The sequence below is a fragment of the Apteryx rowi genome, unplaced genomic scaffold (genome assembly GCF_003343035.1).
Source record: "Apteryx rowi isolate R43461 unplaced genomic scaffold, aptRow1 scaffold_851, whole genome shotgun sequence".
NCBI lineage: Eukaryota > Metazoa > Chordata > Aves > Apterygiformes > Apterygidae > Apteryx > Apteryx rowi.
The window spans coordinates 34,773-56,398 of NW_020451151.1; the positions used below are offsets into that span (position 1 = coordinate 34,773).

Consider the following 21,626-nt stretch of genomic DNA (forward strand, 5'->3'; position numbering starts at 1 on the left):
CGGCTCAGCGTGTCCTGGAAGTGGACCTGGCGGAGGCCGGCAGGCACGGCCCCCCAGAGGCGGCTGGCGGTGCCGCGCAGCAGGCGGCCGCCCTTGCCGGTGAAGGCGGTGAGGTAGTCCATGGCGATGGCGGCGGCGGGGCACCACCGCCAGCGGCCGCGCTGGGCCGGACGGGCCGCGCTAACAGCTACGCTGGGGCCGCCGCGCCCGCTCGCCAACTTGTGCAAACTTTGGGGCCCGGCCCCGCCCCCATTTAAAGGGGCCGCGCCGCCGTCGCGGGGCGCCGCCGGCGGGGCCCGGCGCTGTGCTGTGCTGTGCTGTGGGGAGCCGGGCGCCGGCGGCGGCGCCCCCCCCGCCCCTCCCCCGCGGGCTGCTCTCCCCGGTGTTGCTCTCCCTGCCCGCGCCCTGCAGGGGCTCCTCGTGCCGCCGCGGGGCCGCGCGGGGAGGAGGCGAGGGCGAGGGCGAGGGCGAGGGCGAGGGCGAGGGCGAGGGGAGAGCGCCCCGCCGGGCGCCGGGCAGGTGCTTCTAGTCAGCGTGGCCCCGGGGCCGCCTCCTTGTCTTCCGTATCTCAGGCATTGAAACTCGTGATTAAGAGCTGCTCTGAGATCGGCTTTCTGCGGATACTGAGGCCAGAACAGTCAGATCATTATATTTACTGCCTGGGCCATAGATTTTAGGAACGCAGGACTCTAAGTCAATATCCTTATATTCTAGTCAGAGTGAGGTGCAATTATATGCTACAACTAGCTGCAAATGAAGGCGTTTAATAAAAAATACTCTCGTTGAGCCAAACTTATTGTGTACATGTCGAACAAAGGAACAAAGTGCTAAGCTATCTCAGCCCCTATTCACTTGTAGCAGCTGTTCAGTTAAATCAGTTTAACATCAGCGTTTTGGAGTGCTGATTTCTGAGGTTTACTTGATGTAAACGGTGTACTCAAATCAGCCCTTCTACTACTTAAATCAGTTTCTGCTCAAGAGAGAATGATGCTCAAGACTTATTTAAAATAAAACCTTTTTCACTGAAATATAAGAAGGAATTTTCAGCGGAATTAATCCTCCCCCTCAACCTGCCAATAGAAATAGATGTGTAATCTGCTGGCTGTTCCAGAGCAAATGAATAAATGGGGAACTGCAGAGTCACTGCATGGTCAAAGAACCACAAGTATGTAAACTGTTCAGCCCACCAGACCTGTCTTGCCCTAAACATTGTAATTAGTTTTCATTTCATTACAGTGATTTTACTCTCTGCTATGAAGAAATTATTGCTGGTCTTTTGCCCCATTGATACAATTTTAGGCAAAACTTACCTCTTTGCACCAGGAATAAACTTGTAACTGTAGTACTCAGCACTTTCCAGAGTTTGAGCTGGCTTGTCAACCAGTATTCTGGCCACATAAGTATCTCTGTTACTATATTTATTGCATATGTGCATATGTCCTAGGTGCTTTGAAATAGATTTATTTTTTTCTTTTCCAATCCATCATTATGCAGTGATTATCATTATGCTGCAGTGATAGAAGCTACACTATTCTGTTCAGATTCAGCCAGCATTTTGAGAAAGTATTCAAGGTAAATATTTTGATAATTATTCATTTCACAGAATCACTGAGGTTGGAAGGGACCTCTGGAGATCATCTAGTCCAACCCCCCTGCTCAAGCAGGGTCACCTAGAGCACATTGCACAGGATCGCGTCCAGGCGCGTTTTGAATATCCCCAGAGAAGGAGACTCCACAACCTCTCTGGGCAACCTGTTCCAGTGCTCTGTCACCCTCACAGTGAAAAAGTTTTTCCTCATGTTCAGATGGAATTGTCTGTGTTTCAGTTTGTGCCCGTTGCCTCGTGTCCTGTCGCTGGCCACCACTGAAAAGAGTCTGGTCCCATCCTCTTGACACCCTCCCTTCAGATACTTGTACACGTTAATAAGATCCCCTCTAAGTCTTTTCTCCAGGCTAACAGGCCCAGCTTTCTCAGCCTTTCCTCATAAGAGAGATGTTCCAGTCCCCTAATCATCTTTGTATTCATTTGTTACCTTTTAGCTACTTTCATCTGTTTTGTTCACAAATTGTCTAACTTAAGTATAAAATGATTACCTATTACTGCAGTGTGATTTTCATAGTATTGAAAATCATTGCCTGTATTCAAAAGAAACACCATGTAGCAATATTTTTATTTAGAAAGTTAAGAATAAATTCCTCGAGTGAACTGGCTTTTAAACAAAAGAACAAGATTTAGATTTCTGTGCTCATAAAAAGTACTCATATTATTTTTAAGACACGTGTGTAACACTCATTGACCACTGATAAAATATCCAGTCACTGTGGTAATACAACTGAAGTCCATATTACAGTGTGCGGACACAGTCAGAGGTATATTACTTCAGTAGGGATCTTACTGATTTCAGCACCAACATCCAATAGTTGGTGAGCTCATACTATTATGAGCTTTAGGAGGCTGTTTCTACTTATTTGTGCCGCAGCTATGGTAGCAAGATTTTCACCAAAGATCTCCAATTTGAAAACTGACCAGGCTTAATCCTGTGTTGTTTTTAAAATCTACTATACCAGAGCCTAAAATTATATGCCACATTTCTGTTTGAAAAGTTTTGCAGCATTCCCCACTTTTGGGGTGAGAGCACTACCTACTACACTACATGTAAACACTACATACATAAGCAGTGTATGTCCCTTTTGGCATAAGACCAAAACAAATATATTCTACAATATTTATGCTAATTTTTTACACTTAGATTGTTCTTAAACATCTTTATGGAAAAAAAAATTCCTTGATCGTACTGCCTCAACATCCAGAAACTTAAAGAATTAGACTTTTTGCTAAGGGGGGCTGTTAAGTTTGTATCTGATCTTTGAGTGTACAAGAAGGATCTTGCCCTAGAGTGATTTTCTGGTCAGCAGTATCAATGCAAAAAGTGTATCTCTGTAACTTTACAATCACTTAAAACTGGCCCTCCAAAAGAAAGAGGTGGTCCTACCCGCACTTGCCAGCTTATGCCTGTTACCCRGGCCATGCTACCCAGTCACCAGTGCAAGCACCAGCATTCATTTAGCTGGTCAGTGAACTCTACAATAAAACTGATCCAATTAAAGCTATCTTTTAGCTTAGTCAGCTGTTTCATTGTGCAGTTGTGTGTACACTTGTGAAAGCACAAGGGATAAAACAGTGTAAGAGTAAGTACAAGTGGCTGGAAGAGAGGAAGGAGAAGGAGGAAGTCGCAGAACTGCCTCCTTGTCTTCGTGCCAGTTTACGTCGGCTCAAAGTGATAGTGAAACTATGGCGTAAGCGGAGATACCTTCACCTTTATTAGTATCCACCAAAACACCTTCAGTAACTGCAGAATATGTCTGCATTTATGATGCAATACTTAATAACACATTATGCTAATCTCCTATTGCTGTAAATAAAGGCAGAACTTGGTCTTACAGCTAGAGCCTATTTTGCAGTTTTCCAAATCAGACTCACAGTGAGAGCAGGCAGAGAGCTGCTTGAGCTGCATCCTAAAACGCCTGGTTGTGTGGGGAGAAGAGAAAGATCAGTTTTGGTCAAATAGAAAAGGACATAATGAGGAAAGAAATATTTCCAAGGTCTGAACATAGAATTATATATAGCAGTATTTTAAAGGAGAAAAAAACATCAAACTATGTAACAGCAAGTGGTACTGACCTATAATTTCTTTGGGGACAGATTTGTTGCTTGTGAAAATAAGTGCTAATTGCAGCAACTGATTCCAGGCAAAATGCCAGCAGATGCTGTGCAAGCTTCCTTAGAGCTTGGCCAATTCACATGCCTGCAGTACAGGATATGGGCCTCTTGCAGTTCATCTTGCCAAATTTCCAGTGCTACCAAGCTGCAGACAAAAGCACAGTAGGCAATGACATAAACCCCCTATTTTATCTTGTGAGAAACAAGGTTTGCACATGCTTTCAGAGGTGAAAATCTTAACTTTAATAATTTGGCAATCAGAATTAGTGTTCCTCTGTATATAAGCAACCTATATGCAACCATGTAATTTTGACAGATTGAACCAAATGTCTCATTTAAACTTCCTTAATCATTTTTGGTGGCACCCACTCTCATTTGATGCTATGAAGCTGCTCTATGCCTTTATTAAGTGCTCTAAATTACCATACCTGGTCAAGACTCTACTATTTAAGTGGTTGCAAAACCTGCACTGAGTGGCTAAAATAGGGATCTGAATTAGAAGATGCGTAGAAGCCTAATCACTCTCTTTATTTTTAATGAAATCTATTTTTGTTAATGAAAAAATAATTCAGGAATTGTTTTTTCTAGTCAAAAAGCTAAATTCATAAGACAGAGAAAATCATAGACTGCAGTCTGTTTTCAATGCTGTTTCAGTAATAATGAAATCCAATGCAGAATGCATATGCAATCCCTCAAGGAGGAACTAGAACTGAGGCATGCAGAGCTCCCACATTCCTAGGCATATTCTTCTATTAGCCCAATACATTGAACGATGATGTGTGGAAATACACAGTTCTAGAAATAAAAATGGCTGGACAAACCTATTTTTGTCAGTCAGAAGGTCCAAATAGTTCCAAAAGTCTACTCAGTGTTCCCATAAACTTGGGAGAAGTTGAAAAGAGATAACCAGTAGGTGACACTAAGCAAATGGGTATATTTAAAACAGGTCTGTACAGAGAACTGTGTACTAGGTGTGTCTGCCCATACAGGTTTTACAATACCACATTTTCTTCTTAGACACTCAGCAAGAAGGAAGCTATCATCTACACAATAGTCTCAGAAATGGTAAACCTGGAATCTCAGACATCAGTGGGTTGAGATATATAAGATTAGAATGGGATGGGGTCAGTCTCCATCTCAACCATTGAAGCTGATCGCTGTTCAGCAGAAAATGTAACGTTCAAGGGACAAGACAGAATAAACATGGAAATCTGCCAGTCCTGGGTTCTGATCAGGATTCTTCAAGTACTTCTTATGTTTTGCATCTGATTATTCCTGAAATAGCACTGAAAGAGACAGGAGCCCATTATTCCCTCTCTTTCGGGGCAGTTACTTTCTCATTAGACAACTGAATCAAATGCCTGCCTACTTTATTTGTATTTTCAAATCTTGCTCTATAAATCTTGCATTTCCTTTTGTAGAAACTGTATAAAATAAAGGTTCTGCAACTAGACATTAGGTTTCTCCAGCTTGAAGAAAATATTTGAATAACTTTCTTGGACCCGGGCACCTCAGTCTCCTCCTAAAATGCATTTAAGTATCAAAGTAGGCAGTCCTAAGCACTGCTCCCTAGGTGTAATTTCATAATATTTACCTACCATAACATTCACTGTGTTTAGGTTTTGTCTTATCAAATCTAGTAAGTTCCAAGCAGACAAGTTATTCCTGTCAGATGCAACTGCAACACCTTTTGACCTGTTTGTGCTTTATCTATTCTGATACATAGGTTGTAGTTGCACGAATTTTGTATTTTTGTTTGTTAGGTCGGTATCTAACCTAATCCAAGTCAGACTATTTATACTTAGGACACCCCAAGTCCTTTTCACTTTTTATAGGAACCTCTGAGGAGAAAGCATTATTTACTCTTCTACCCAGATTTAAAAAATCTTGATGCCATAATAAAAATTAGATGATACAGATATAAACACAATACAACATACAATAAAATATAAGACATTCCTGAGACAGAATCAAAAAGGTGACTTGATTCACAAGTATCCTGTGTTGGCATACATAGCATATTTATGAGAATTTATATTAAGCATATAAAACTCGATAGAAGTGATTTTTACTTCTTAAAACAGGCTTAAATATCTTCCTGCAAAATAATTTGATCAGATTTCAAAGCACATCCCAGTTTTTGACACTTTTGGAAGCTCCAAATTTTAGATGCATGTGGCCTTGTTTTCAAAGATTCAGGTAAATAACAGCTTTGGTAGCCTTCAGTTATGCACCTTCTCTGAAAAATTATATTCCATTGTCACTATCCCACTCTCATTTATGCTAGAAGTATTTTGCAAAAAGCAGTGACAGAATTTGCATTACAAAAATGTATATTCTAAAACTAAATCTGTATTTTTCTTATTTTCCCAAAGAATAATATGTATACTTAGCTGTCAGAATGGTCCATTCTACAAAAGCATATCATACAGGCATTTCTTAGAACATCAAGGACATACACAAGGAACTTTTCAAATACGTCTTCAGCAACAAATACATATCATGCTGGGACTTCTCCATGTTTATGGCAGAACATTAGGTTTACCTGCAATTACACAACTGTATAGATAGACTACCTTATCAAATAAACATGAAATGACCTCCAGGTCTTGGTATTTATTTGGTCAATAGTGAATTATTATGAAGGGAACATTCTGCTCTGTTCAGAGAATTTTACGAAAATTAATTTGGACCTTGAGGGGTATGCCTGCATGTACATGAATACAGAGACACTCATGCAGTTTAAAGATGTTCACTAGGTAGGTTACTAGCTGAACAAAGTTAATTTTCAGTACAGACGCAGATGTCTCTTTGTCTTCCTGTCATCCTTGTACTGACATTTTCTGTTCTTTCATCATGCATTTTGAAACTGAATGTGGAAAACACCATCAATGTTATTGATGACTCTGTAGTATTTACTAGCTAATCACAGTCTTCACAAAAGCATAAATTATACAAATAATAAATTTTACTTATGAAAGTAGATCAGAAAATTGATTATTCATCAGATATTTGAATCTTAAGCATAGTCTTGTCTTCATTCTTTTTTCCCCCTTTTGCAGTAAAACTATAACTATTCTTTCGCTAAAATTCATTAAATATTTATCATCCTGTACGTCAGCCCTGTAAGGAGGTTGCTGAGACTTGCTCAGAAACAATAGAACCAGATTCCTGTTTACAGTAGACCTTTTTACATTGCCCAGTTGGTTCATAGTAACATCTAAAATCCATCTGGTAGAATACTTACTGCTGTTAAAGTTCAATTCCATATTACACCACTTCTGAAGACTAAGCAGTTGTAATACAACTGAGGTTTCAAATCAAAGCATTGATTCAGATGATTAACAAAAAATGTCTGTTTTGTGATCAAAATCTCACCACCTCATGACCAGCACATTCATAGTAGGATCCACACACTGGCCATGGTCTGCCTTGGGGGGAAAATACCACATTTATAATAGCTGAATAGCTTTTTATTGAATGAAAAGGTTCTGTCTGTTTGAGGACATAATCAGCTGTTTGTCACATGCTCCCATTACATTCAGTTGGCACCGAATCAGTTTCCAATTCAGAAACAATTTTAGCTTTTAGTTATAAGTTATGAGTTTTAGTTGCAGCTCTTCATATCTAAGATACGAAGATCCTTTTCTTGGATCTGAACAAAATGATTCTGCTGAGACACCTGGCAGAAGTAAACTTAAAGGCAGCTGATGAGCAGCTACATAATGCCTGTTTGAAATAGTAATGCCGCCTTAAGTAGACTGATATTCTTGAGATAAATAGGCCAAAAATACCATCAGAGTTTATCAGGAGCCAGAATAATGCTAACAGCAACAGCTGCTTCTGTAGGTCTTTTTTCTGTTTGCAATTTTATTCTAATAAGCATTACTGGTTTTCTCTTTTACTTGCTCCTACTTAGGCAGTGCATTCTAGGATTAAGGTTTAGTTGAAAAAGAGTACATTCTGTTTCCTTCATGCTACCTGTATTTTTTGTTCTCCTTAAGTAAAATCGGTGTGTGAAAGCCTGCTGTACATACCTTTTCCTGAGCCATCTGAATCTGTGCAGGACATTCCTGAAATTCTCTTTTGAGTGAAAACCAGAAAGGAGTATGTTGATCTCACTAGGAGGAAATTCTGCTTTTTCATTCCTGATAGAGCTTCCTTCTTAGGGAACATCTGCTCTTCCTCTTTCCTTCCCTCCCCCACTGACACCACTTCACAAACATATGCCTGATTCAGTTGCTCCCATATTATCATGTAGGAAACCCATGGCTGGTTACTCACTCTGTCCTTTTGGGGATAATTACTACAAATTCACCTAAAAAATGAAATACATTGTTTCTAGCTAGATAAGTCATTTGAAGGCTGTTATGAATAATCATTACTGTATTACCTCTGAATTAAGAAACTGTAGTTTATACACATTAGTTTTCACCTAAGGTTTAGCAGCTTTACAATACTCTTTTCTCTCCTTCTTATTTTAATATTTTGTCTTTGAGTACTGTCACAATTTTCCCCAGAGATTATTTGCAATGTGTTCTCTCCGTTGCATTCAGCGACATTTAGCTGCAATGTTGTATGTACCATTTAAACATTATGTAGGTTTTAAACATATATAAACTTTAAACATACAGTTTTACAGATCCTATTTGCCTTCAATTAATTTCTGTCTATCTGTTTGGATGGGCTTTTCTACAGGCTTCATTCAGAATGCCAAATGGCACATCTCTCCATCTTCCTCATCTTACATCTGAGGCACTCCTACTGGGGACAAGCTCCCAAAGAAACAAAACTGTTTTGGTAGGTTATTAATGTTTTTTTTTTACTTCACTGTCTCAGAATCAAGACTCAGAATTGCTAAGTGATTTGGCTGACAGTAGTCAAGTGTTGTGCACTAGGACATGCTTCTTAACAAGGAATCAGGCTGCTGTGTTTTGCAGAAGTCAAGAACTTATTTCTGCCAACTACAGTTCTTAACATTAATGAATTATACTAGTTCCGGGTTGGAAAAATATATAGTGTACTGGTTTGGCCAGGAACCTTAGTAAGGCCTATGAGCCTCAGTGAGTGAAAAGGTGATACTGAGAATAGATGGGATAAAAGAATATTGTTGAGCCTCGATCTGTTTTCTTATTGAATATGAAATGACAAATTCAGATATCTGAACATTAATGGAATTTGACTCACAAATTCCTGGTAATCTGATGTTGAAGTCCTGTATTGGATAGGGCTGACAGCTGAGGGTTAATGACAAGAGGTGTGCCTTCTAGCAGCACATACCCTAACTAGTATGGTGCAACTGTCTCCGTTTTGCTCCAGAAACCTGAATGATTAGCCCAGCTGATCAGTTGTGATGGGTGCACAGTGCACTGGTGCAGAGAAAAGATAGTGGTACCCCCTGCAGAAAACCAGGGCCATATAAGTAACTCTCACTCTACACAGAATGGAACTGCATAATTTTTATTAGTAACTCTCCACAATATTGTCTGATTATGAAGAGTTCTAAAAAAAAATTGTTAAATATGTTACTGTGTTCTTTGTCATCTGCCTATTCAAGCACTAAAACTACAGCTGTTCATTTTGAAATTCAGTAGTGCTGACATTCTCTATTGCTGTAATCAAATATCACCTTTGTTAGGAGCTTGAAAGCAATGTTTAAGTAAAACTTTTAAATTTTAGACTTGTTTTAGATCCCCAGTGATTTTCCTCTTTTGCATAGAAAGCTTTGCTGGACTCATCAGTAGTAAAGGGCCTTCGGTATTACTCAACTTCTTGAAGAAATTAAATTGTAATAATAGAATTAGAAGACATTTGGATAAATATAATAGCAAAGTATCAACAATTTTTTTAAGTTGTGGTTTGTAAATCTATTGTTTTTCCTTGAAGGAGTCAACAAGTAAATGGAGAAGAATGATCAGTTGATAATAGTGAACTCAGATTTTCAAAAAGCTTTTCACAGAGTCCCTCACCAAAGAAATGAAGCTCTCATAGGATAAGAGGGAAAATTCTTTGATAGTTTAATAACATTCAAAATAGAATAAGCAAGAGGAATAAATGGTCAGATTTCACAACACAGGGAGATTATCAATGTAGCCCCACAGTGATCTGTGCTTTTCAATATATTGATAAATTATTAGGCAAAGAGGAGGCAAGAGGCAGGTGAAGGAGTTTGCTGATGATACAAAATTATGCAGGAAAGTCAAATCTACTGAAAAGAGTTAAAAATCATTTTATAATACAGATCATCAGTAAAATGGCAGGTGAAATTCATTACTGATAAATGCAGAGTAAAGACTTTTCCTCTGAGTGCATAACTGTATTTATACAAATACACAATGATGAGCTTTAAATAAGCCATTAACATCCAGGAAAGAGATGTATGAAAGGGTCAGTCAGCAGACATCTGAAAGGCAAAATAACTGTATGAATTATTAAAAAAAAAATTAGAAAGTATAGTTACATGGCTCTTTAATCTCATGAATATAGATTGGTCATCCTGTCTCAAAACAGATGCAGTGCATACAGAAAATGTACTGAGAGGAGCAACAAAGGTGTCAAGCTGCTTTTCTCTAGGAGAGTAGAGAAAAAATACAATATAGATAAGCAGAAAGTAGAGTAGAGAAAAACTATTCACTGTTTCTTATAATAAAAGAAGTAGAAGCACCTAATGAAATTACTAAACAGAAGATTTGAAGAAAAGGAAATATTTTGTTATACAACATAATTAAATCACAGAATTAATTGCCACAGGATGTTGTGTATGCCAAAACTATGAATGGTTCAAAATGTAATTAGAAAAGTCCATCAAAAGCCATTAAGCACAAAAATACAGACACAAACTCTGGCTTTTGGAAGTCCCTAAGCCACAGACTGCCCAAAGCTTGGAGGAAATACCAGGGAAGCATCGCTCCAGACGTGTCCTGTTCTGTGTTCCTCCCCCAGTTATCTGCTACTGGCCACTGTGGAAACAGGATTCAGAGCTGGATCTGAGCAAAAGCATCGCCTTGATCTCAGCCCATCCAGACAGCCTGGTGCTGCTGTCAGAATTTGCCATGACAGTACTGCAGCCCCTTGCTCTGGGACCAGGAAAATTCCTCCCAAAGTTCCTTCCTTGGGGCACTTGCGGTGTGGAGGGGGTGACCAGTAAGGACTGAGGAAGCTCAGAAGAGCAGGCCTCGGGGCTCAGGGAGAGACAGGAAACCTCAATTGCTACAGATCCTGAAGCACAAAAGAAGCGAAACTATTTATTCGTCTTCATTTTCTCCCTGTTTTAATCTCCTGAAGTTCAGCTGGCCTCACTTCCCYACTTCAGGTGCCTTATCCAGAAAACAGTAGATGTCACTGACTGCTGGTGTTGATAACTTCATTTAAAGAAGAATCATAAACGTAAAGTATATGGGGTAGCAAAGTCAGGTGCCTATATGGAAAATAATCCAAATGCACTGTCAGGAAACTGTTACAGTTCTGAGTATTAAGGGCTCAGAAGTTGCGCTCTACAACGGAAAGCAAATATGGAAAAGAAAAAGAGCTGAAGAACAAAAACTATATTTTGCCCAGTGCCCTAGGTACACTGTAGTGGCTCTAAACCAGAGACTAGGAAAGGGCAGCAAATGCCTCAGCTTTGCATTTCGCATAGCAGCTGCCCCTCCGTGGCGTGCAGCTGCAGCGCTGCACAGGCCGGGCGGCAGGAAGGGGCGGCTGCCCGCGCCCCGGCTCTGCAGGTGCTGCTTCACACTCCCTTACACAAATCATTGACATGGGAGTTTCACACCACTGCTCCTCCATGTGCATGCATAAGATAGGTCATTCTTTGATTTTGAAAAATTAAAGTCAATCTTTAGAATTCCAGGCTTTTAGGAAGAGAGAGGTTTTTCATTTTTTTCATACTCCAAAATAACATTTACTATCATGCAAAGTTATTGTCAGGAACCAAGACCTCTACAATTGGGAGGTTAAGTGGCCTAATGAAGAGAGCGTTACTGAGAAAAGCCTGTAACCCAGTATGAATATTTCATCTTTTTTAAAAATGAACTTAGAAACAGTGTGCTACCAAATGTAATGATAGTGGTCTAATTTTTCATATCTGACTTAAAAAGTGAATATGATACTTCATCAAAAGACAACAGCAGTACCCACAATTCGCTTGCCCAAGTCTTATGACTGTGTCAGAGTCAGTCCTTCAATAAGCCAGAGCATTCCAGTTGCAAAATGTACATGCTTGAGCTAAAATATTTTTAAAGAATGGTCAGAGGGAAAGGAGGGTCTTATGGTTGAGGCACAAGCACAAAGCATTACAAGGTATTACTTCTTTTTCCCTGGTCAGGCACAGACTACTGGCATGGCCATGAGTACATTCTTTTGTAATTATTTGTTTAGTGCCCAAATTGAGAGACATCTGAGGGCTTCATGCCAAACAGCTACGATCACTTGCAACTTAAGCTACCAACACTTGGGTACCTTCCATCTGAGCCAATCTAGGTTTTGTTCAGTTACCAGCTATATTAGCTGGGGGGAGGCTACATTTACCTTACCTCTCCTACTGCTACTATATGTTATCTCTTGGCACACTTGCCCCTGATGGGACAGTTGGACTATGGTGGAAAGTGCTGGCGAGTTTTTAGAGTGACTTTGTGATATCTCCACAGTGCAGTGCAGCTGGAGCAATAGCAGAGAACTGGCCCCTCCAGATCCTACAGGAGACCACAGCAATCAGATGTTGAATTGTCAGAGTGAATAAGGTATTTTGATGAATATCATCATTATTCTGACTTCTGTTTTCCACACTTCCAAGAAAAGTGATAGGAAGGAGATAAATCTGATTGTTTGGCATTGAGATTGGGCTCAGCTCTTTAGAGTAGACATAAAAAACCAAATCTGTGGCCCAAAGAGTTCATAACCTAGACAGATTCCTGCAAACTGAACTCATCTTGGCTTCTTCATGCTGAAATCCTTTCTGATGAAGTGTCCTTGCTTGCAAGGTGATATGGACCACAAGAAGCAGGTGCAATTTAGCAGATGCATAATGTCCACTCATTTTCAAATATTTTACATTCTTATTCTGCCAGTTAATGCAGCTTTGCTGCCCATGTTTTATGTCAGATATTTACTGAACTAAAAGTTTCAAAGTTTTTTTCTCCTTCCTGCATACCTCCCATGTCCTCTGAATTAAGAACGTAGTCTACATGATTATTCTATTTTATATATAGTTCCTTACTTGACTGTTTGGCTTTGTATTTTTTATGGGATTGCATTTACTCTTTATTTTTATAAATCTCAACTATCAGAAGCCCTAATAAATATATCTATAATCTTATTTAATGTACATGCACTACTTGTTTTCATATGACACACAGTTTCAATTTACATTTAATGAGTAGTTCTTAATTTAAGGAATCCTTCTGTTGTAAATTCTTTTTGGCTCAGTAACACAAAGTTTCTAGGATTTTTACTATGTAATTTGTATCCAGCATTCTCTGTGTAAGGATGTCAAACTCAACATCTTTCCTGGCATTAAATTCTTTTTTTCAAGCTGTTACTCTTTTAATAGCTGATGTATTTTGTTTTATAAGTCACAGAAAAACAGGATTTCTTTTCAAATGAGACATATAGTAATTTTTTACACTGCATGCTATTGGCCTTTGCTTAATTTCTGTGAAGACTATATTTTGTCTATATATTTCAAAACCAGCAGGTAGAAAGCAAGGTAGCAAAAAGTCTCATTTTACAAAGTGTGCTTTTTATTTCTGCATGCACATTTTACTCAAACAGACACATATGTCGGGGTCAACTAGAACTTGCTGACAGTATGTTTAAAATTGCTATTCCTCAACAGAGTTAGTTTATATTGCTTGTAATAGCAGTGACATCAGGAAGCACAAGTTAATAACACTTTCCAAAGTTATTCAGCCTGGGTGCCTCAAGGACTCGCAATTCTCCACCCCTCCTGCATGGAGTGCACATAAGCCTGCAGAACAAGCTTCCAGATGCTTCAGGGCGCTGGATGCATGGTTTGGCAGATGCATGGAAAAAATTTTTACTGAATGAAGCAGCAGAGGAGAGGAAGCATCTAGTGATTATAATAATAGGGACTTCAGGACCAATGTAATGATCTGCACTCACCATAGCTACGTGCTACCCTGAACACAATATGACCAAAGTAGTCTAGTAACAAGATTCAATTTTGTAAATCAGTCTGACTCAGGACAATAGTGTCTCAGTCAAAGAAGGAGGGTGACAGGATGGTTAGCCTAGCCAATGTTCTTTGCTGGCAAACACAATGTAGTACATGTTCGATATCCACAATGGTGTTTTTGACTGTTTAAATGCTTTCCCATTTGTTTGGATGGCAAGATACTTCCTCAAGTATCAGTATTATTTCCCTAAAGAAAAAGAATTAGTCAGAAAAAGAAATTGTGTGCTTGCACAATCACACAAGTCTTTTGAAAGAGGTAATTAGACCTTTAAAGGGCATTTTGCTGTGACATCTTGCAGATAGGAAAATCTTGCTCAATTTTGTGGTTTGCCATGGCTCTTGCATTTTACCAAAGCATTTGAGGCTAAAAAAAATTATAAGTATTATAAAAGAAAGAGACCTGTTATTTTTTTTTGTTTTATTACAAAGTAATCTTATCTTTCCTCCCTCCAAATTCAGATTTTTTTTCCTTTTCTTAATGAAAATGTTCATGTAAGCAGCTGTTAGTCCCACCCACATTTCTCTGTCATATATACTCCTCTTTAAATGAACTGCTCTTATAGCACATTTTTTTGGCATCACCGTCAAGCAGAATCCTGCAGATGTTCTGCTGCAATGAAATTGTAACCATGCCGGCCAGTCAGTCCTGCTGGGAGCCAAAGGGCATTCCATAAAAATGTTTTATAGCTGTTTACATATATAGTGCAGACAGGTGGATTTCTATAATACCAGAATCCTCAGATTGATCTCCACTGTTTGAAAGTGCTTTGTTTGTAAGGTCTTTGTTTTTCAGAAGAACTCAGGCTGCAAGAAGAAAATCCAAATGGCAGTCTAAGACTAAGTGCAAGTAGATGATAAGGATGATGTGCAAACCTTTTTCAGATGATTCTCTTCCTCCTTTCCTTCATACTGATAGACACATAACCACACCCAAACTTTCTTGAGATACTTCTCTTTATCTTTACTCTCCTTTACAGATAGTGATAACATTTTCAGAGGGGGAAAAAAGAAGGGAACCTCAGCAAAGAGTTACTCATAAGTGCAATAAAGTCTCCTTTCTCAGTTAGCAGTTGAATGAATGTGTGAGCCACTTTGTTGCAAAGTAGCATGCAATTGATTCTGTTGTACCTTAGTCATTTCCATTCCTCAGAAGTCTTTTGTTTTCCTCTTTTGTGGTTTCACTTAAATAATTAATTCACTTAAAATTCACTTTAGCTAATACCACTGTATTTCTCTAAATTAAGTTTTCAAATATTCAGTATGGGAGGGTGTCTAATGAAAATGTAGTACACTCAATGAAAAGACACTATTAGACRAGTTGAGACTGAGCTCTTGCAGTGCTGGAGAAAGAACACTTGATTTCTCTAATAACTGGTCAACTACTATCACAGCAAGAAGTCAGCAGAAAAATAAAGTGCCAATGTGTATGACACATGAGAACACATAATGACAATACATATGGCAATACATATGACAATAAAAAATTGTGGACTGTCTGCCTGGGAAAATTAGTGCTATTCTTTACATAAGCAATAAACAAAATATTGAAAAAAGTGTACAAACAATCCCAAAAGAACAAATTATTCCTTTCAAAATATAACTGTCAATTAAAACAACTTTACTATAAAACATGAATCATAATAAACTGCTGGACTCTGCCAATGTACTCAGAACACTGTTACCTGTTGTGAGCAAAGTACAGATGTTTTTTACAGCTACAATGCTAAAAGCTCCACTTTTTTCTCCCTTGCCTTTGATATCGGCGTTGATGAGAGTAGTCTCTTTTGCCATGTAACCACTGTCTGAACTACTACTAATAGTTTTATACAGCTGATGATGTAGATATGCATGAAGTGCCTGAAGCCACATTGAGGAAACACTTATAAAAGTGTATATTAGCTTTGTATCAAATAAAATCTTTAAAGGCTGCTTTTCTTAAACACTGCCAACCATCAAAAGATATCAGAAGACTTAATGGTGCAGTTCCCAAATAATAAAAGTCTGGGGTTTTGCTTTGCTTTACACCGTCGCTGTCAAGAGTATTTATATCAGATGGCTCTGTGTAATCATTTTAATGCTACACAGCACTATGGGATTTCTTAGTTATACTGCAGACACAAAACACACTAAAACTTTCCCAAGGTCTATTCAAGCACTGGATAAAAACAGTAAGGTATAATCTTTAATATGAACAGTTACCAATGGCTTTACTTGATCCCTTTTAATACAAAGGACTGTGTGTGTGACATAGTTCAGTAGGGATACTAGAGAAGAAGCAGGAACTTTTCAGGTCACAAAATTCTTAAGAAAGAAAAGGAGTTCTGTGGCCTTCTTTTTTCCTGTTAAAAAGATTTGAGAGAGATGCATCTTTTATCAAATGTATAAACACTTAAGACTATATCTTTCATTAAAACCCATGGCTATTGTTCTGCAGAACAAAATTTACAAGTGAAGGAAGTAGCTATTTACCACATCTGACATCATTTTCCACAGAAAGGACACAGTATCATGATTCATATACTCTGATTGAATTCCATATATGTGCAGGAACATAAAGCAGGAACAAATCTTGCATTTTGACCTCTAACAAAGTACGATTCCTCGTGTTAGCTATACAAATCATATCCTTGCAATTCCTCCACATGGCAGTATCATGCAAGAATTCCTCCAGTATAGAAGTACTTGACCAGAGGTGGTACTGGTGTAATGACTTAACTCCAAGGCACATGAATTTCTACTGAATGGGCATAGTCAAAATGACACCAAGATTCTCTAGGCCAGTTCCTTTTTGCTCTCAAGGGTCATATGCTCAACTCAACTTTGCTTTTGGGTCTAGAGAGGTTCAAAGAGCACAGAGTGGGATGTTGGAAAACACTGAGCAAGGATCCATTAGATTTTACAGCAAAACCCTCTGGGGTCACTGTAGGTCCTGCAATTTTTTTCCCTTAGCACACTACAAATTTTTATTTCCAATATTAATAAACTGGCTAGTAGCCTGGGTAGCAGAGGGCTGATCAAGAAAAAATTGTAAGGAGAAAATTTTCTTCTTATTAACTGTTTTCTGAGCAAACTCTGCATGCAGTAGAAGAATTAAATTAAAGCATTTGACCAAGATTTGTTAATGGCAGACACACCTTTTCTTGGCTTCTTACTGAATACACAAATGTGTGTCTCCCTGAGGGCACTGTGCAGAGATTTGAGATGTAAGATTTTGACAGTGGAAAAGTACAAGTCTAAATATAGTACATTTTGTCAAACTTTGTTTAAAAGAATGTTCCCATAGATATCTGTTCAAAACTGTATCTTGCTACTGGTTCCTATGCAAAACCCTTTACTAATGAGAATTCTGCAAGTAAAATAATACTAGTATGCGGCCATTAGAATGAACTGATTATTTTGGAAGGTATTCAGGCAACACAGTAGACCTTAGGTTCGCATCTATCTTTGTCATAGTCTGGAGTGCTAGAGGTCTTACTATTTTGTTTCTTCCTTTTTGTTTACTCACTGATTCCTCTTCTATGACACATAATAAGCTATCTCCTTGGCAGGCATCAAAACTACAGTTAGATACTGCATTTCCATCACTGTTTGTAATCCACAGCTCACAAACTTCTGTTTATACAGAAGGAAAACCTAGCAGTAAACAGGCAAAAAGAAGGAAAATGTAACAAGTCTCTGAGGCATGGAAATTCAGTATCTGAAATCCACCCAGCATTGAAATCATAAATATTAGAGATGGAGAGTTTTAAGGAAAAAGATTAGATCTAGTAAAAAGACCACTTTCTCTAACATCAGGCTATGCTTCCACCTTTAGAACTCTCTCAATTATACATGAAATTTCATGATACCTTAAATTTCATATGAAATCCTGTGAGTGAGTAGTGAAGGCATAGGCATGAAGTCTCTTGCAATGTCCATACAATTTTTATTAGTCTATTAAAAGGTTTGTCTTGGTGCAAATGGAGGATTTGCACAATGATACTTCATTTTCTCCCCACACTTCACTTTTTAATGGAACACCTCTGAGCATGAGAATGCTGACCTCCAGGAAACAGTATGTAGGGAATAAAAAGCAGGTCAGGGTCTCCTCACAAATAACATTACCTACTGCAAGAAGCCTAAGAACTGTGATTCATCATATTTTAGTGGAGCTCTAAGTCTGAACATTGACTTTCTGTGTGACCACAGGCAGGTATTCTGCATCATCTGACTACCTAGAAAATATTTTCCTTTTCCCCTCTTCTGGTGTCTGCTTTATTTTTAAAACTACACATTCTTTTGAGTAGGTTTTTGCTCACATTGTATAAACTGCTCTCCAGGCATTGCTGTGATACTGTGCATGCCTATTGGAATGAGAATGAGAGAATGATAAGAAAACAGAAACAATAAAGAGACAAGGAGAAATAGAGAAGAAATCTTAGCAGTGATGAAACATAACATGGGGCAATTTCACAGCATCTTAAGTTATAAAATGAGATTTAAAATTTAAAAAAACTTAAGAGCAGAAATGAAGTCATCTGCATTCACTTTGATGACAGTAGCTACTTCTAGTATCTTTCTTCACAAGCAAACAAACTATACTGGAAGACACAAGCTCAGTTTCAATATAGGAAGGATGGAATTATCTATCCACAACCCTGATGTGATGTGGGGACACCCTCATCTCATCTTCCACTAGCACTTGTTAACAGCAGGAAAATAGGAAAGCACATTCTCATTGCTCATGGAAGGCCAGAAGGCCACAGGAACTGAGCTGAAAGCTACTTTCAGCCAATATTACAAGACTTGAAGTAATTTTTAGAAAGCCACCTGATCTGGCCCTTGCCCCAGGACTGTCATTCCCCTGGACTGCTGAGGAAGCAAGAAAATTTCAATGCTACCTATTCCTCTTTGGGAAATCCCATGTGTGCACTGTGACTTGCAAAGCGTTGATCTCTGCAAATCAAACCAGTCAGAGCATCCATCCACATAAGTTAAGAGAAACTGATGCTACACACAACTATTCAACAATTAAAAGAAATACCCAAATGCTAGTGCTGCCTAGAAAGGCAGCACTGAACATAACATCAAATGTGCAAGTCACCCCATGGCTTAGGTTCTTTCTGGTGTCTACTGTGAAAACTCAGTAATATTTAGCCAAGGATCATGCTCACTTTTTATTCTGTCTTATATTACCAAACTTACACTGACTACAGTGCCTTCTTCTGGGCAACTCTTCAACCTACAGGCAGTACAACTCTGCCCCCAGCTCACTGGGATTGGGAAAGATTGCCTGGAGAAATAAATACTTGGAGAATTTTCGCCAGTATCGATAAATATATATGATCATTTCTGTGAAGGAAGAACTGAAAAAGTGCAAAGGATTCTGGGCCTAGAAATTTTTCCTCTTAAGCCATTTCCATATCTGGGAATCTTTCTGTGCAACCAGGTCAGAGGCAGACCAGTTCTGATGCACCTGAAATGAGGAACCCCTCAGGAAGAACTGTCCAGAATCTTTTATTTCCAAGCAGCTCACAAATCCAGGTCTCCCTTTATAACAGACCCTGCAGAGGATTTTTTTTAAAAGTAAACTACATGTTTATTTCTTTACCTGATGGAAAGCTTTTGTCTTTAAAAATGCTGAACACATATTTTAGCTGTCAGAAGAAATGTTCTTTTATCCCCTCAGAAATGGACTGGCAAAGATGAGAGACCCAGGATGCAAGCCCTAAGGAAAAATGTGGCCAGAGTCCATGCTGAGATGTGTTTTGAGAAGTTTTCTGTCACATCAACTCCCAGCCAGCACATAGCTGAAGTCCCCACCCAGCTGTGAAGGGTGGGAACCACAGAAACACAGCTAGAAGCTTTTTTTAGTCAGTGGCATGAAATCTGAACTGATTTTTTAGCAATGCCTAGAACCCTGAGCCACAGCATTGAGACCGTCAGTCTGTGGCTTTTAGAGCAGAAAAAAATAATCCCTGAAATCTCCTGATTCTTAGTGGGAAGGCAAAGACTCCCGTCCCTTCCCACCACAATGAAGAAAGTTCCAGTCATATTATGGGGGAAAGTCCATACTATGTGGTTGAGAAAAATCACATTCCCCTCATTTCCCCATGATGCTTTATTGTGAAGACCTCCTAAAAGATACCAATAATGAAACTATGTTGATGAACTGGATTAATTGCATTCTTCGGTTCCAGTTCATTTGGTGTGGTGTTCCTACTAGGTCTGGACACTAGGCTACATAGTGAATATAGGGAAAAGTGAATCAAGTCCCATTTTTCTGGAGATGGCTCCATTTCCCCTTCCTGCTCTACAGTGTGGGTCACAAAGTCTTAAAATGCTTACAATTTTACTCAGAGAAATATATGCAATACAGGCCTACAAAACGTCCTTTCAGCTTCCCTCAAAATGCATTCACCACTGGTCCCTCTTTTTTTTTCCTTCTAAAAAACTAGTAAAACATATTGCTCTCAATCAGCTTCAAAAGGAACAAAGTCTTCAGATCTGTAATCATGTCTCTAATCTTCTGAAGAAAAGGAGAAGACCCTAAAGCTCCATGAGATATCTGTCCCAAAATCAGACATGAATCAGGGCCAAACATCAAAGGTGTTTGCGTATACAAGAAAGCCATGTACAAAAACCCCACATTGTAAAGCAGAAGAAAAGTTATATGTTTGCTCTCTACTTGGCTTTGAGGTAGCAATTGCTTATCAAAGCCTAAGTGTATTCTAAGGACATAATGTTCTCATTTACTATGCTTCAGAAAGAATGATCTGTAATTTCCTTAGCAAAGAGTGCATCTACACTGACTGATAAGTATTCCTGCCAAAAAGATAGGCAGGAGTTGAAGATCATCTCTGAGTTACCTTGGATCCAGCAGTCTGCACCCTAAAAATTCTGGCTTTGGTCTCTCATTGTAGAAACTTTTGGTCCTCCATAGGCAATTCTTCAGGAATGATATTGCAAGAGATTTTCTGGACATTAGAATCGTCCAAGTTGTATCCTGCGGCTATTATGATTCTAATTGAAGAAACTGGAATCACAAGCTAAGGCTTGATGTCTTACCAAATATTATGTCAGTAAGCAAAGATAGTAACTGTCACTGAGGCTTTTGACAAGAGTATTAATTCCTCCCTGTTCTCCTCCAATCTCTTTTAGCTTCCAGGGACAGGCTCTTCAGTGTAGCTTGAATCTACAGGTGATCCTTTTGATGTTACTTCCCTTAAATTTCTACCTTGGAACTATATGCATACAGAGGAGGTCTGTATTTTCCAGTAGGTGAAAAATTACATTCGGAATTCCATGGAAAATTATCTGAGTGCAACAGCCTCTTTTCATTTGGAGCATTTCAAATCTTGGCCAAATWGCTTTCCCAGGATGAAAAGCACCTCAAAAAATGAGTTCTCAAGAAGGATATTTAATAGAATGTACTCATTTCCAGTACAAAAAAAATTTTTTTCCTTAAAATAGTAATTAATTAACCAAATCCTTCATGGCAGCAGAAGATAAAGGATATGCAGAACTACATGAGGAAAGCACAAATAATGGAAGCTGTAGTTCCCCTCTATCAATTATGATCTTAAATAAAAGTAACAAGCAACCTTTTTGATAACTTTCCAATCCCTGAAATTAATTTGGTATTGAAGGAAGAGACCACATTCATTTTAACTGCCTTCCTATTTTTATTAGAGATGATTTAAAGGTAATAGAATCCTTCTCCCATAATGCAGA

General features: G+C 38.8%; 1 protein-coding gene across 1 annotated transcript in view; it reads right to left on the reverse strand.

Annotated features, from left to right (window-relative positions):
- Positions 1-21,626, reverse strand: part of LOC112977642 (oxidation resistance protein 1-like) — a 99,320-nt gene that overhangs the window by 34,258 nt on the left and 43,436 nt on the right. The gene's annotated exons all lie outside the window — the stretch shown is intronic.